The sequence below is a fragment of the Hordeum vulgare genome, chromosome 3H, assembly GCF_904849725.1.
Source record: "Hordeum vulgare subsp. vulgare chromosome 3H, MorexV3_pseudomolecules_assembly, whole genome shotgun sequence".
NCBI lineage: Eukaryota > Viridiplantae > Streptophyta > Magnoliopsida > Poales > Poaceae > Hordeum > Hordeum vulgare.
In genome coordinates, this window is record NC_058520.1 from 510,001,601 (window position 1) to 510,020,472 (window position 18,872).

Here is an 18,872-nt window from a genome sequence, read left to right on the forward strand (position 1 = left end):
GGAACGCACAGGTACAACGATGTGAATGGCCTTCTGATGAATTCATGATTGAGGCAGGTTTCAAAGACGAGTTTGATACACTTGTTCACAACTTCGGACTCGAAGAATTCATCTCCGATAAATGTGAACAGTATGTTGCTCTCACTGCCTCTTTTGTTCGTAGATTCAAATTTTCAGTTGGCCATGATACATCTGTACTGTTTGATCTCTATGAAAAATCGTATACCATGGATTTACAGGATTTCAATACAATTTGCAAGATACCTATTTGGTGTAGTCTCAGTGATCCTCCTAAATCTTCGGTTAGAGATTTTTTTCTCTGGTATAACTGTTGGAGAAACTAGAGATATTACGCAGGCTACCATGGGGAGCATTCATTTTCCTGCCTTGCATTATTTTGCCCTCTTCATAGGCAGATGCATTAATGGAAAGATTGAGCATTGTCACCTTTGCGCACCCGACCTTAGTATTCTTAAGAGCGCAGTAACGGGTGATAGAAGTTTCAACATGGGAGCTATAATAGCAAGGAGGCTGAATAATAATGCTAATGAAGGGGATTTCTTTGGCGGGATATATGCCACTCGCATAACAAATTTTCTTGGAGTACCCATCCGCGAAGGAGATCCCCCGCTCCATACAGCTTTCCTTGATCGCACCGCTTTGACACGCTATCAGTTCCTTGAGAGGGAAGATGAATCCCTCCTATATCGTCTGATATTTAACCGGCATCGTGTTTTCCATATTACCCTTCCTGCTCCTGCCTTCTTTGACTTTCAAGTAAAACGGAGATATTACATAACCAGAGGAGAGGCAGAGGAGTATGAGAGGGAGGCAAAGGCTGCTCGTCTCCGTGAGGCAGCTATTCAGGCAGTGGTTGCAACGCTCTCGTATAACCCCCATTATGATTTTGGATATCGCCCGGACCATCCATGGGAGTAGACCAATTTAGGCCAAAATCCTAAGTTTTGGAGAGTACGTGTTTCTCACCGACTTTACATTCTTGCTTATGCTTTCACTTTGTTTGTCGGTGTACACACTTTGCCACTGTATCATCCATGCTAGTTTATTTTCTTTTTCTCGTTTTCTTTTCGTGTGTATGTCTAGTTTGAGAAAACCCCAAAAGATTTTCTTTTTCTTCTTTTGCTTTTTGGCAGCTTTCCCGTGTAAATAGTTTTCTTTTTCTTTGGGTCAAGGTAGAAGACCATGGTTACAATGTTTAGTGGCTCTCGCATGCATATCTGTTTATCTGTCAAAGAGCCATATTACTTTGTCTTCTCCTTTGTGTTTGCTTGCAAATTCCAGCTTAGTCCAATGCACGAGCACTCTTATTATTGTTCACATCATTCATTCATGCAAGTGAAAGGCAATAATGATGATATATGATGAAGTGACTAAGACTGGAAAAGATGGTATGAACTCTATCAATTTTGATTTTCTAAATATGACTAGCTTGTCGTCCAAGATTTAGCTTTGTTGAGAGAGAACCATGTTTGCAATGACAACTTAGAGATCATAGTTTCTGATGCCATGCTTAATTAGCTAGGAGCTTATAATGGTTTGTCTTGAATGCCAACATCAATTTTGAGATGACTATGATGTAGTATGATAGGATGGTATTCTCCTTTGAATGATTCAAGTGGCTTGACTTGGCGCATGTTCATGCATGTAGTTGAAACAAAATCAACATAGCCTCTATGATGTTCGTGTTCATGGTGATTTATATCCTGCTCATGCTTGCACTCAATGTTAGTCAAACTCATTGCATCTTGATGACTGTTGTCGCTCTCTAGTTGCTCGTTTCTCAGTCTTTTGCTAGCCTTCACTTGTACTAAGCGGAATACTGCTTGTGCATCCACTTCCATAAACCCAAAAGTTTTTCCATGAGAGTCCACCATACCTTCCTATTTGCGGTATCTACCTGCCGTTCCAAGTAAATTTGCATGTGCCATTCTCTAAACCTTCAAGAAATAATTTGTTTTGCATGCGCGAACCGCTCATGTGGTGACAGGGGGCTATTGGTATCTTCCATGTTAGGCGTGTTATCCTCAACATGTGTTTATTCACTGTCATTCACAAGAAAGGGGTCGGTAATTGGAATGCCCAGTTCCACGGTTAAATCGAAAACATAACAATAAAACAAGACTCCCCCGGATTGATGTTAGTATGGATGGTACCCGAGGATTCGGCTAGCCGTGGAGTGTGATTGATTGCTGGTGGGGGAGTTAAAACTTTACTTTTCTGTTTGTGAACCGCCTATAGCATGAGTAGCATGGAAGATATTGAGAACTCTTGGTCATTGCGTTGACAATGAAAGCATGCCACCCAAAATTATTATCTATGTTTTCAAAGCCTAAGCTCTGGCACCTCTGCAAATCAATGTTTCCCTCCGCGAAGGGCCTGTCTATTTATTTTCCTGTTGAGTCATCCTTCTTATATAAGCACCAATTAGAGAGCACCTCTGCCATTTTTATGCTTTGCTTTAGATTGATATTGAGTATGACTATAACCGGATCTTCGTTGTTACGAATTACAATGTAAGTCAGCGCTTGATCTTCGAAAGTGCTCTGCATTTATGTTTTGCGGTCTCAGAAAGAGCTAGCGAGATACCACCTATTCATATTGCTTCATGCTTGTTTTGATTTAATTGTTGGTATCTGAAACTCATTATTATTTGCTCTCTTGCCATTGATATTAGTTTACTGTGAGACCTTTATGTCACTTGCTTATGTGGTTAACTTGTGATCTTGCTGAAATTCTGGTTATGAGTTAGATGTAGTTGCAAAAACAAGATCAAACAGAGTTTGTCAAAGTTTTTCTTTCTCTTTCAGTTTGTCAATTGAGTTGCTTGAGGACAAGCAAGGTTTTAAGCTTGGGGGAGTTGATACGTCTCCATCGTATCTACTTTTCCAAACTCTTCTGCCCTTGTTTTGGACTCTAATTTGCATGATTTGAATGGAACTAACCCGGAGTGACGCTGTTTTCAGCAGAATTGCCATGGTGTTGTTTTTGTGCAAAAATGGAAGTTCTCGGAATGTCTTGAAAATTTACGGTGAATATTTCTGGAAAATATGAAAAATACTTGCGCAAAGATCCACCGGAGCGGGTGAGCCAGTGGGTCACAAGCCATGTGGCCGGGGCCACCCCCCAGGCCGCGGCGTCAGGGCTTGCGGGGCCCATGTGGCTCTGCCGCCCCCAATTCCAGCGCTGTTTATTCCCTTTCGTCCCGGAAAAATTCAAGAGAGAAGATTTCATCGCGTTTTCGATCCATAGGCGCCGCCACATCCCGTTCTTGCCCTGGAGGGCAGATCTGGAGTCCGTTTTGGGCTCCGGATCAAGGAGATCGTCGCCATCGTCATCATCAACCTTCTTCCCTTTCCAATTCCATGAAGCTCTTCATCATTCGTGAGTAATCTATTCGTAGGCTCGGTGGGCGGTGATGAGTAGGATGAGATCTATCATGTAATCGAGTTAGTTTTGACGAGGATTGATCCCTAGTATCCACTATGTTTTGAGATTGATGATGCTACTACTTTGCCATGCTTAATGCTTGTCACTAGGGCCCGAGTGCCATGATTTCAGATCTGAAATTATTATGTTGTCACCAATATATGTGTGTTTTAGATCTGATCTTATAAGTTGTAGTTACCTACTATGTGTTATGATCCGGCAACCCCGGAGTGACAATAACCGGAACCACTCCCGGTGATGACCATAGTTTGAGGAGTTCATGTGTTCACCAAGTGTTAATGCGTTGATCCGGTTCTTTATGAAAAGGAGAACCTTAATATCCCGTAGTATCCATTTGGACCCCGCTGCCACGGGAGGGACGGACAATAGATGTCATGCAAGTTCTTTTCCCTAAGCACGTATGACTACACACGGCATGCATGCCTACATCACATTGACGAACGGGAGCTAGTCACATATCTCTCCGTGTTATAACTGTTGCATGATGAATGTCATCCAACAAATCACCGATCCATTGCCTACAAGTTTGTCCCACTGCTACTGTTACTTGCTTTGTCCTGCTGGTGCTGTTACTACTGTTGCTGCTACTGTTACTTGCTTTATCCTGCTGCTGCTGCCACTATTGTTGCTACTAGTGTTACTTGCTTTGTCCTGCTGCTGCTGCCACTACTGTTGCTACTACTGTTACGTGCTACTGCTGCTACTTGCTACTGCTGTCACTACTGTTGTTCCTTGCCACTGTTGTTACTCGTTACACTGCTGCTACCTGCTACAATACTTTTCTGGCGCCATTGATACTTCAGTTAGGAATAGTCTGCCTTGTCAACAGATCTTTCCTAGCACCGTTGCTATCATACTTCTTTGCTGCTTATATCCTTCTTGCAGATACTAATCTTTGAGGTGTGGTTGAGCCGACACCTCAACTGCTAATATTGGAGAATAATATTTCACTCCCATCGTGTCGAACCAACAAATTTGGGTTGAATACTCTACCCTCGAAAACTGCCGCGATACCACGCGCTGGTGGGCCGTTGCAAGACAATTGCTAATTGTTGAGCAACTGGGGAGCAACTCTTTTCTGGCATCGTTGCCATGGAGGCATCAAGTCAGGAATAGTTGCACGTCAACAGGGGGCTATCCGTATCTTCCATGCGAGGTCCGTTATCCTCGATATGTGTTTATTCACTATCATTCACGAGAAAGGGGTCGGTAATTGGAATGCCCAGTTCCATGCTCAAATCGAAAATATAATTGCAAACAAAACTCCCCCTGGATTGATGTTGGTATGGAAGGCACCCGAGTATTCGGCTTGTCGTGGAGTGTGATTGATCGGTGGCGGGGGAGTCAAAACTTTACTTTTCTGTTTGGGAACCGCCTATAGCATGTGTAGCGTGGAAGATGGTGAAAACTCTTAGTCATTGCATTGACAATGAAAGCGTGCTACCCAAAATTATTATCTCTGTTTTCAAAGCTTGAGCTCTGGCACCTCTGCAAATCAATGCTTCCCTCTGCGAAGGGCCTGTCTATTTATGTTCCTGTTGACTCATCATATTCTTATAGAAGCACCAATTAGAGAGCACCTTTGTCATTTTTATGCTTTGCTTTTAACTGTGATGAGTATGACTGTGACTGGATCTTCTTTGCCATGAATTACAATGTTTAGTCAGCCCGTGGTCTTTGAAGGTGCTCTGCATTTATGTTTTACGGTCTCAGAAAGAGCTAGCGAGATACCATCTATTCGTACTGCTTCATGATTGTTTTGATTGAAGTGTTGACGTTTGAGACTTATTATTATTTGCTTGCTAGTTGATTATGCCATTGATATGAGTTTACCGTGAGACCTAGATGTCATTTGCTTATGTGGTTAGCTTGTGGTCTTGCTGAAATTCTGGTAATGAGTTAGATATAGTTGCAACAACAAGATCAAACAGAGTTCGTAAAAGTTTTTCTTCTGTCTCTTTCAGTTTGTCAACTGAATTGCTTGAGGACAAGCAAGGCTTTAAGCTTGGGGGAGTTGATACGTCTCCGTCGTATCTACTTTTCCGAACTCGTTTGCCCTTGTTTTGGACTCTAATTTGCATGATTTGAATGGAACTAACCCGGACTAACGCTGTTTTCAACATAATTGCCATGGTGTTGTTTTTGCGCAGAAATAAAAGTTCTCGGAATGACCTGAAAATTTACGGAGAATTTTTGTGGAATATATAAAAAATACTTGCGCAAGAATCAACGGAGGAAGTGGAGCTGTGAGCCCACAAGCCCACCAGGCGCGGGCCCCCCCTGGCCGTCCTGGCAGGCTTGTGGGGCCCACAATGTTCCACCGCCTCCAATATCAGCTCTATTTAGTCTATTTCGCCCGAAAAAAAATCAAGGAGAAGAGTTCATCGCTTTTTACGATACGGAGGTGCTGCCACCTCCTGTTCTTCATCTCGAGGGCAGATCTGGAGTCTGTTTTGGGCTCCGGAGAGGGGAAATCGTCGCCATCGTTATCATCAACCTTCCTTCATCGCCAATTCCATGATGCTCTTCACCGTTCGTGAGTAATCTCATCGTAGGCTTGCTGGACGGTGATGGGTTGGATGAGATCTATCATGTAATCGAGTTAGTTTTGACAGGGATTGATCCCTAGTATCCACTATGTTCTGAGATTGATGTTGCTACTACTTTGCCATGCTTAATGCTTGTCACTAGGGCCCGAGTGCCATGATTTCAGATCTGAACCTATTATGTTGTCGCCAATATATGAGTGTTCTTGATCCTATCTTGCAAATTGTAGTCACCTACTATGTGTTATGACCCGGCAACCCCAGAGTGACAATAGCCGGAACCACTCCTGGAGATGACCATAGTATGAGGAGGTGACAGTGCTTCACGTGAGCACTGCACTAGCCTAGATCGGTAGGGGATGTCGGTGGGGGTGTACGATGTCGAGACGAACCTCATGTTGCGAGCCGCTGGCCCCCACCTCTTTATATAGTGCAGGTGACAGGGGCCCGTCAACCATAGTGGGTTGAGCGCCCCCGATCAGGGCGCGGATCTAAGGGCCCGGTGGGCCATTGTACCCACACGATGGAGATCATCCTAACAATATTCTCTCATTATATGTGCCTCTGTGGTGCTCTATGGCCCAGTGATGGATGGACCCCTGATCCAATGGCTCTCGAGAACCTCTAGAACCTTCCTAGGGGCTCCTCACAGCCCTCATGAGTCTCCAAAGTCGTGGCTTGGCTGAATATATCAGATATGTTAAGAGTTGGACTCAATCACATCAACAATTCTCGTGATCCCGTAATCACATATTTTCCTTCAGTAAAACGGGTCTCTTGATCGTATACGAACTCCGTTTTGGAAAATTTCGTAGTCCAGAGTCATTGTCATAAAATTGCCCACACTTTACTAGTTTTAGATTTTTCTATTTAACGCTGTCTTCAGGGATGGACGATTTCAAAAAACTGTTTGTGGACAGATTTGACGAGAGTGAGTCCTTCTCCAACAAGGTTCCCTTTGAGTTTTTTCGACAATTTCAAATTAATTCGTGCAAAACAAAGTGTGAAACAAGAACTTGTGCAATTTTGCAACCATTAATACGTTAGTCCTAAAAATAATATAAAGTTGTAGTAAAATGATTGTAAAACATCCAAGAATGATAATATAACAGGCTGGAACAAGCAAAAATTATAGATACGTTGGAGACGTATCACTCCTCTAGGTTGATCTACATAGATTGAGTCCATGCGCATCTGTTGAGTCTGCCATGTGCTTTCCATGGTGCGGTATTTGCATACAAATGTCGATAGCTCAATGAACTTGTTGATGTGACGGTGGGCTAGGGCGCTTAGGATTCCTTCATCGTGGAAGTTATACTCGAAGATTTCTATGATTTGCTCGCCTTTGCAGTCCGCTATCTTATTTTTGGTCATGAGGAATCTAGGCCCGAAGTGTTGGACTACTTCCCCTCGATGTTGCTTGATGCGCAATATGTTACGTATGTTGGGCCTCCCCGAATTATTGAGAGAGTGTTCGACTTGGGTGGTGTGTGGGGAATTTTTTTGCATCCCGACAAGATGCGAATCCCAAGCTTTGACGATTGTATCTAGTACCATCATGGAATCAGGGACGATCCGGATTATCGGGGAGCCAAACATAGGCCGTTCTAAGCTCCGGCGGCTGGGAAGGCGAACCTTCAGCTGGTTCCTAAAGGGTGGCAACCAAGTGTGTGATAGGTGGGACATAAAGTTCCATGTCATCGGGTTTGAGCCCGATCTGGTCGTAGACCAAAGGTTGGTCGCTTGATATCCCCATGGCATGCATCTGTTCAAGCAACACATTTAATGTCATGACGTCAGTCGAGTCTATGTTTTTAGAATAAATTGGTTTTATCCGCAATATCATCGTTCCATGGGTGCTCGCATTAGGGAAGTGTTCGTCTGAAGATGATTCGGGTATCGACTAGTTCGAACTCTGGGGCCGGACCCAGGGTGGAGGCCGCCTTGATGACGCAGTCTACCACTCCCGATATCAAAGCGTCGGAGCTCGAGAGCTTTTCAAGGGGAGTCGAAAGATTTGTCAGAATAAGTCCCCCCGGGAGTCGGCGATTAACTCTAGGCTCCCAAACTTGATCTCCTCATCAGGGGTGAGGTTTCCGACCCAGCCCACGTGACCAGTCGGATCAGCGTGCTGCATCATGTTGCCGAACGCGAAGATCTGTCCATGAACGAAAACATCCCTATTGCAGATGTCGTTCCTGATGATTAGGCAACCCGTCGATCCTATAGCGGATCTCTCAATGAAAGCACCAATGCCGGTGTCAAAACCGGCAGATATCGAGTACGGGCCCCGAACTATGGATCTTGGATCGATGGGTAACAGGAGACAGGGAAGACAATATTTACCCAGGTTTGGGCCCTCTTGATGGAGGTAATACCCTATGTCGTGCTTTGTTTGTATTGATGATGAAGTATCAAGCATAGAGTTCATCTACCTCGACATCATATGATGTGGTCTAAAACCCTAGGAGTAATGATGTTAATCTTCCCTACGAGCTAAAACCCTCTAGTTTGTATAGACACCATGGTTACCTAGGGTTGCTTATGGTCGGTTACATCTCAGAGTAAACAGGCTGAATCCATCATCGTGACTTGGAGTACACACCATGGTTAGGAGGTTTCCATCTTGGACACGCCATCATCATAATATTTGGTCCTTCAGTAATGGTCAAAAAGTGGCCCACCTGTCCAGCCCATAGAGATAGGCTAGCAGCCCGAGGACCCTTTGGTCCCAGTATCCCTTAATCGGGCCACCCATGGGTTTGCCCCGTATCATATTGGTATCAAGAGCCACGTTTTCACGAATTTGGAGCCCTACCCCCTCACTTTTCTTGCTTTAGTTTGATTTTTTCTTGCCAATTTTGAAAATTCCCCACAAAAAGTGCCATACGTACTTTTTTGTGATTTCTTGTTCCTAGTGTGTTTTTGTTGATTTCAATCCATGCATCTGGTGTTTGGCAAGTAGATCCATCCCCCTTTTCGTCCCATTGGCCTATTTTTTCTTTCTCCCCTTCAAATGTGAGCTTGAAATCGCAAAATTTCTACCCCGTGGCCACGGAGTCCCAACCCCATGCGCACGCCCCCCTGAAAAGTTCCTAGCAACTCCATTCCCATGTGCATGTAACATGTGCACGGGACCCCGTGCACACTGACCTAAGACCCTGTGTGCACGATGCTCCGAGAATCAGCCCCTATGGCTTCACATTTTTTGCTCATAACTTCCACTCCCGAACTCTTATTTGAATGTTAATTGGCTTGTTTGGAAGATATTGATGTGTTTGAGATGCTCGTATTTGTTTTACCATCATTTGACCCCATAATTTCTTCACATTTTGGCATGTTTGCATAGGCCTTCCACCATAACTTCCACACCACCACCCAAAACTTCCGCAACATAACCCATTTTGGTTCCCATTGCATTTTTGGTTGTTTGAGTTGTGGTTTGAGTCTTCTAAGTTGTTTAGGATACTTAGGGACGGTCACATCTTCATAAACCACTGGTGATTTGTATTGGACCATCATCTACATCAACTACATGTGATCGACATCGATGACGGCCATCCATCCTTTGAGACCGACATCAATCGGAAGCAAGACCGGTTACCCCAACTTTCTGAAAGGTTAATTGTAACGAAGGTATCCATTCTGTTGCAAACTTTTCCTTCTTTGCCATTACACCTTGATATCCCCACCATATTTGTGATTACCTTCATACCTATTGATACTAGTTATCCGTGTATTATTGGGCTTCGTGAAAACTTGTGCACCATAGTGATACGATATCATATTGTTGCATCATTTGAAATATCATACAGTGCAATTGTTTGCTCCCATGCATATCTTGCGATACTTGTCTCATGTATTTTGTTGAGGCTTAATAAGAATAATGGAAAGGCAGATTAGAGCCAAAAAAGCTTCTAAGCAAGAAAAAATGGTCAAAAGCTTATAAGCAAATAGTGGAGCATGAGAAGAAATAGTTGTGCATGAGGATACATGAATAGGAAATGTTTTGCTTGCATTAATAGGATTGGTGCCAAGTGGTGAATCGTTTATAAGCATGCAATAAAGCTAGCGCATCTCCTTGCGTTTGTGCAATACGAGCATAGTCTTTGTTAGGCATTTTGTATTGCTCATCACTATAGTTGCACAAGCCCCATTATCCCATCGTGTGTGTTTCTCTATTGCCCTTCTCTATATTTTGATCACTTGTTTTGCAAGTTGAGTGATTTATTTAAACATTTAAAATATCTAGGAATTTATTTTGCTTGATTTTTGTGCCACTAACCTCATCGAGCTCCACTATAAGCCATTTGTGTATGTTGTGAGAATTGGACAAGGTTTTTCAACAAGTGCACTCCTTTCCTTGCTTACATTTCGGTCTTTTCAAATCCCTCTACAACTTAGGAAATAGGTAACTTTGGTATGCTCATTCCATATCGTTCTCACACCTTCTCTAGTGCTTCTATGGATAGGTACGACACATCTCCTTTGGCCTACAACCACAATGACGAGTTCGATGACATGAAGTGATGCCAAGATGGATGCTCATTTGCAGGAGCTCAAGGTCCGCATCAACGACCGCACAAGGTCTTCCTCATCTTCGATAAGATGCTGAAGTGCACATGCTTCTGACCAACCATTTCCGGAAATTTACATCGGCACCGACATTAATAAATAGTGACTACAACATCAAGGTATCCAACAACGGACAAGCATGAAGGTGATGAGCTTGACACCAACCACCGCCTAGATTGGCATCTTTTCTAAGAAACTTCGAGGAATATTTGCTTTTGGATATCCGGCATCTTCGCCGACAAGCACCCCAAGAGAAGCTACCCAAGCTCAAGTCTGTGTCTTCCACGAGCTACTACGAATTCAACACCGACCATGGGATTCCATTCTATGGGACTCATGACCGTGAAAAGTACCTCGAGTGGGAGCGCAAGATGGACACCAAACTCAAGCTACTTCAAGTCACTTAGAAAGATCAAGTGAAGTGCGCCACAAGAAACTTCCATCACTATGCGTCCACATAGTGGATTCACACACATTCGAAGAGCTGTGAAATTAGTTAGACCAAGACAAAGAAAGCTATGCGGCGACAGTTTGTGCCTTCTACATACACGGAACTTCATGTTCGCCAAATAGAGAACATCATACAAGGATCCAAGTCCCTCAACGAGTACTTCATGGAGATGAGGAAAGCCTTGGGACGAGCCGGATTGGATGACCCTATTTGGATGAAGTCCCACTTCATGATGGGATTGAACAATGCCATCCCCAAGATTATCTTCACCAACAACTATGAGTCTCTCCAAGAACTCTACATTGGTGCTCTCAAGGCGGAATAAGAACTCTAGGCCATGGCTACTCGATCTAGAGCACATTTCGCAACGACCAAGCCCCACAACGACGAGCATGAGGATGGTACTACCAAGATGTCCAAGCTTAACGAGCTCCAAGATGACGCTCCCAAGTTAGACTTCACCTTCGTCCGTCTTTGTGGTATTGACAATGCCGAGGCTACCACGACTCTTTTTGAAGACGGCGTGGCGACGAGTACGACTACGGATCCACTCAAGGAACATGCTTTCGAGGCAATAGACAAGGTGGCGAGCAAGGATGATGCTTCCATATTTGGAGGTGAGAGTGAGATGATCGGGCATGGGATTTTCCCTTCGGTCATGTAGACGAGTGATGACGTGCCATGTTTGGCCTTCATCCACAGTGAGGGTGATGAGATGGCTGAGCAAGGGATTTTCCCTTCGACCATGACAACATTTAGAGTTGAGTTGAGAGACTTTTTCTACCATATTGAGAGTGAGAGTGAGTTCACCACTAGCTCCACATATGATGAGTTGCTCTAATCCCCATGTGAGGAGAGCCACAACCCCCACCACTTGAGTGAGATGAGTTGCTCCACCATATGTGAGTTTGAGTGCACCTACCTTGAGGGAGTGTGTGAGTCACCACATAGAGAGAGTGAGGTAGTTGATAGGGCGTGCGAGGCCATTTTGATTTCTAACAACTTAACATATACAATGACGCGTCAATCCTTGACAACTCCGTGGCTCCTTTGGACAAGATGATGGCCATGGTGTAATATGAGGCACCCCTCACATGGTTCCATCATAATGGAGATGACCACAATTTGGTCTTGGTCACCTCGCTTTCACCACATGAGTGGATCGAAAAAGGTAACTTAGGTGAAGGTGATGCTCTTGTCCCACTAGTGGATATTGATTGCTTGCATGATGTTGATCCACCTATTGACATGCTTCATGATTACGCAACTTTCTCATGTGATGAATTACCCATTGATGATGAGTTTGACAATTATCATATGGAGTCTATTAGTTGTGATGCCATGTTGCATAGGATACCTTGTGGGAATTCTATAAGTCACATCATGTTTGAGAATCCACTTGACTTGTCATATACTATGCATGCGATAACCCATATTGCATATTTGCAATCTCGTCGTAGAAGCTATGCATATGACACTAAAATAAATCCCATTATCACATATGGCATACATGACAAGCCCATGGTTATTGTCATTTGTTTTTCTTGTGATAACATTGCCATGCTTCCTTTGCATCATCACAATTGTTCTCATATGCCATGCCATGAACACCATGCTTTGGAAATGCATTGTTTTGGATGTTGTCCATATTCTACATATTATAGTACCGCTATTGCACACGAGGAGACCCTCATAGTTTCCTCATGTATGTTAGGAGATTTTGATCCATCCTAGCCATTGCATGATTCAAATAGTTGTGTACACAGTATGCTTTCCATTGATACACATAATATGCTTGGGCCACATACTTGCTATAATTTGCTTCACACTCATGTTGAGCATAGTAACTATCATTGCATGATGGATGACATATTCCTATACCATGCCTCTAATTTCTTTGAGCATTGTTTATATTGTGCTAACTCTCACGTGCACATACACATCATGATGGATGGTGTGTACATTTTCCATGCACACACTTTGTTTTGTGTGTCTCCTTGTTGTGTAGGTGCAAATGATTCTTCATTACCATTGCAAGCACACGTGTTGACGAAAAGTCATCTAGAGAGCAACAAATATGTGCACCACCATGGAGTGCTTACCATCCACCCACCCACTTTGTGCAAAGACTTCACGCATTTCTTCTACATAGCCCTCACATGGTTATGGGCTATTGTCGATTATATATTATTTTCCCAAATTGTCATGTTCACTTTGCATGATATGCTCATTTCTATGCCCTTGCCATGCATTTGTGACCCATGCCTTGCATCTGACACGATACTTGATTCTCGTAATTGTATGTGTGCTTGCAAGCTTGGTGGAGATATTACATGTTGTTGCCATGTTTGCTTGATGACCCATGACTATGATGATATATCGTTCATGTTTTGTTTCCTTGCTTGTGATATGTCATGCACATTTTATATTCCTATGATTTTCTCACATGAAATGATTTTCATCATTTCCTCTAGTATGTTGCACTTTCCTAAGAACAACCAAGATCTATCTATGCAGATACATAACGATGAGAGGGGAGAGTGTATCTACGTACCCCCATAGATCGCTAACGAAACATATATAACATCGTTCATGTAGTCGTACTCTTCAAGATCCAATCACGATACAATCCGATCTAGCACCGAAGAGACGGCACCTTCGTATTCAGCACACGTGCAGCTCGATGGCATCTCCTCATTCTTGATCCTGCAAGCGAGGGAGGATAAGTAGATGGGATCACGACCAGCACGCTTATGTGGTGGTGATGGTGGTGTCATAGGTTTCAGCAGGGCTTCGCTAAGCACTACTGAAAAACCGATCTATGGAAGAACGGGGTAAAGGGAGGGAGAAGGCTGCTGCTGGGGCATGGTATTGTTGTGTCCATCCCTCCCCCTCTCCTCTACTATATATAGGAGGAAAGGGGTAGGGTAGGGGCACATCCCTTGTCCCCTTGATGACCCACAAGTATAGGGGATGAATCGTAGTCCTTTCGATAAGTAAGAGTGTCGAACCCGACGAGGAGCAGAAGGATCTGACAAGTGGTTTTCAGCAAGGTAAAATCTGCAGGCAATGAAATTGTCGATAACTAATGATTGTATGGTGAGATGATTCGTAGCAAGCAAAAAGGAACAAAAGTAGCAACGGTGCAGCAAAGTGGCCCAATCCCTTTTGTAGCAAGGGACAAGCCTGGACAAAGTCTTATAGGAGGAAAAACGCTTCCGAGGACACACGGGAATTTCTGTCATGCTAGTTTTCATCATGTTCATATGATTCGCGTTCGTTACTTTGATAGTTTGATATGTGGGTGGACCAGCACTTGGGTACTGGCCTTACTTGGACAAGCATCCCACTTATGATTAACCCCTCTCGCAAGCATCCGCAACTACGAAAGAAGAATTAAGACAAAGTCTAACCATAGCATTAAACTAGTGGATTCAAAATTAACCCCTTACGAAGTAACGCATAAACTAGGGTTTAAGCTTCTGTCACTCTAGCAACACATCATCTACTTACTACTTCCCAATGCCTTCCTCTAGGCCCAAATAATGGTGAAGTGTTATGTAGTCGACGTTCACATAACACCACTAGAGGAAAAATAACATACAACACATCAAAATATCGAACGAATACCAAATTCACATGACTACTATTAGCATGACTTATCCCATGTCCTCAGGAACAAAAGTAACTACTCACAAAGCATAATCATATTCATGACCAGAGAGGTAATGAGTAGCATCAAGGATCTGAATATAAACTCTTCCACCAAGTAATCCAACTAGCATCAACTACAAAGAGTAATCAACACTACTTGCAACCTTACAAGTACCAATCGGAGTCGCGAGACGGAGATTGGTTACAAGAGATAAACTAGGGTTTGGAGATGAGATGGTGCTGATGAAGATGTTGATGGTGATGAGTCCCCTTCGATGTGAGGAGTTCTGGTGATGACGATGGCAACGATTTCCCCCTCTGGGAGGGAAGTTTCCCCGGCAGGATCGTACTGCCGGAGCTCTAGATTGGTTCTGCTCAAGTTCCGCCTCGTGACGGCGGCGAAACCATGAAAAAGCTCCTCCTTGATTTTTTTTCTGGACGAAACCCTTCATATAGCAAAAGAGGGGGGTAAGTGGGTGTAACGACCAAGATGCGGTCCTTTCCGATCTGGGGATCGAGGCCCCGAATTGGAAAGGAGCGCATCTAAGCGTCTCGCAAACAGGTAACACAACACATACATAATAATAAAGATAGACAATCAGGGATTCAATTGCTTTCTCATAAATATCTCAGAGTACATCACACATACAACCAAGGTAGTTCGGCTACGGACTACAAAACATAGAAAGGCTATGCTACCCTGCCTGCAGGCCCATGATCACGACCACGCCTCAATCTTCTGCATAGTTCACGTACAGGCGGTATGTTTCCTCATCGTACTGCCACGCCAGCTGCGTGCCGTCGGGATCATCTGTCTCTGGGGTACGTGAACCTGTTGGTATTGTGGAGGAATCTGTGAGCCACGGGGACTCAGCAATCTAAGACCTTGGTGCTAGAACTATTCAAGTTATTAGGTAGGATAAGGTGGAGTGTTTAAGGTTGCAGCATCCTAAGCTTGATTTGGTAGCTAACTTACGTAGAACATGTATGAAGGTGGACTATACTAGCGGTCGCGAATACTAGATCACTAAGTGATCCTGAACACCTACCTACGCCATTCATAACCCCACCGTGTTCCCGATCGAAGAGAGATCTTCGAGGGGACAGTCACGGTTACGCACACGGTTGGCAATTTTATTAGCCTTTGTTTAAGTTATCTAATACTGGATGTTAACAAAATATTCCAAGTTGCCACATAACCAGGGGCACGGCTTTCCGAAAGATTAAACCCTGCAGGGGTGCTCCAACTAGTCCATCACAAACCTACACAGACCACAAAGTAATCCTCTATCACGAATCTCGTGATCTCGTCGGATTCCTTAGAGGAAAACCTCAACTCTGGGGGAAACCAAAGCTTCACTGGGATTCCTATACGCAGGATATATCGCTAAGGTAAGGCAAGACTAGAAGGACCTCCCGACGTGTCGACGACCCTGATAAGAGCCGCGTATCTCAGTCTCAGGACACGGCGGATGAGCGATGGTTACCACGCCAAAACACCGAGTTGCCCCGGGGAGCGTAATAAGCTGCTCTAGGTTGGACCAACGCTCATGAGGAGCACTGGCCCGGGTTGTTGATTAAAATCCTCAGGGTAGCTATTCCCTATGCAGTTTATTATTAAGTGATTAGAAAATTAACACCAATGTTGGGTCCTGCAGGACAAGCCTTAGAACTACGCGATTTACCGAGGGAGTCCCCATAACAACCCCGAACGTGTTAGGAGCGATCATTATGGAATCAAACACCGGTAGCCGGTAACTATGGCGGCAATAACGGAACAAAGCACCCGGCAAAAGGCTAGGCCTTCTGTCATTTACCAAGTATATAGGTGCATTAATTGAATAACAGAATTTAAGATAATGATATCAAGTTCATGTTGTCACATGAGACAAAGCACCTACATCTAGCAACGCTAACATTAGTAGTTGAGCAAAGCCTACTTAGCCATTCAAGTTTGCTAGGAAGGGATCAGTGTTTGGGTTCATGGCATATCAAGAGGCAAATATTTCAGTGGTAGGCAGCGAGCAATATGACATGGAATCGCAAACTAGCATAACAAGTCTAGAGATGGGCTCGAGGTCATATCATCTTGCCTGTGATATCCTCAGCTTGGAATGGTTCTTGTTCGTCCTGCACGTACTCTCCCGAATCCACGTACTCGTTCTCCGATCCCGGTGCTACCCAACATAAGAATAACATCCGATGAACAACAGAACCTCAAGATGCAACAAGCACATGATGCATGAGAAGAAAATTGAGCATGCATCACTATTTCTATCAAAAACACAAGCTTAAGAAGCTAAAACAACTTCCTGGACAGAACTGCATGCTAACCTATTTTGACATGCATGAGAATGACATGATCATATGCGTTTCGTGAAAACGATGCAAACCCATATAAAGAACATTACAATCAGAGCTACGGACCAACGGGAATCAACGAAACAAGATATGAAGCCCTACGTGTCAAAATCAACACCACACACTCAAATGGCACAAATCTGGTATTCCAAGGTTTCCAAGACATATAACAAACCATCATGGACGGGGTGGGGCAAAGAAGAACACCACAACATCAACTAAGCACCCACAATCCTCAAAATGACAAAACTACACAATCTGCCATAAACTGCATCATAGCACTTTGTGAGCTACATGCAAAGCACCTACATCCACCCAACTATGAAAAATAATATATGTGGCTGTAGCTAGCCAAGAATAGTACCAGCACAATCAAGAATCACACAAAAAGGAATTAAACACAGAAATTTATAAGGCTGCAAACATTCCCAAAACCATCGGATCTCAGGGACTTGGTGAAAATTCCTGCACCTAACTTTCTGTCTTTGCTCTGAAGCTTTTTGACAACAGCCAAAACCATACCTACGGGGCTCGAAATGATATGAAATTTTACAGGGGGCTATACAAACATATCAGGTCCAACTTTCTAGTTGAAAGCTAGAGCTAGATCACAACATAATGACCAACACAGCCTCATTTACAGGGGAAGAAAATATAAACAGATTCTCAGACTTTGTGAAAATCTCAGATTTTCACTAATCTGTAATTTCAGCCACATGCCTACTTTGGATGGGCACAACTTGCACACATGGATTCCAATTCATGAATTGAAACCAACATGTGGTAGAGGGGGTCACCCTCTACTACTACAAACAAGAATCAAACACAAGAGCACATCACAATTCATGGAACCAAGCTCTAAACATAGAGGAAAATGAAAATATGTCATCTCCAGAAAATGTTCCAATGGAAAAACTGAGTTCACCAATGGATTCCTTGGGAGATTCTACCACGGAGACATATATTATATTCATACACTTGCTTGGAGCAAGTGGCCACAAACTAGGAAGGAAAAACTACATAGATTCCTACATATTGAATAGTGCTACATCACATGTGCAAAAACTCTAGAGCTACCTAATAAAGCATGTGCCCATGATCACCACATCAAGGGGGTTACATGAGGGGTAGACCTCATGCCTAGGTGCAACGGCATACCTCAATTCCAACTCTAGCAACAAGCACATCATATACTCACCTACATACACAAGAGGGTATGCACCACTCACATATGGACATGTGATGGTGCACCCATGCTCTAGTAGGTGGGCTCGATCCCACACACACCCACACTACTACACCTCACATGATTCTACCAAGCTAACATGCAACAAACCCAACACATACTAACCATAGCAAGCATTACTTGTGCATGCCCTCACACACCAAAACATGTGGTGAGGTGGAAACCATCCACACACATACACCACCTCCACTATGCTTGCAAGCACAAGATTATACAAGCACATGCACCTAAAAGCTCTACTAAGTGCATATGCACACACACACAAGTGCATCACCAAGGGTCCACAAGCCAGCAACAACCAGACACCCATGCAGATTATGAGAGAAGGTAACACAAACCTATATGTGCAAAAAATAATGACTACCTAACTACAAAGAACAAGGATGCAAGGTAGTGAAACAGCAAAGGGAAAAGAATAACAGAGAACAAGGGAAAAAATAAAAAGGGAGGTGCTGGGTGTCGAACCCTACACCTGCTACTCTATCACACACAGCATAAGGTAGCCACCACTCTGCTACGGCCACTGGTTTGACCAGAGAGGGGGTGCTCACAAGGTATGGCTTACCCTGCC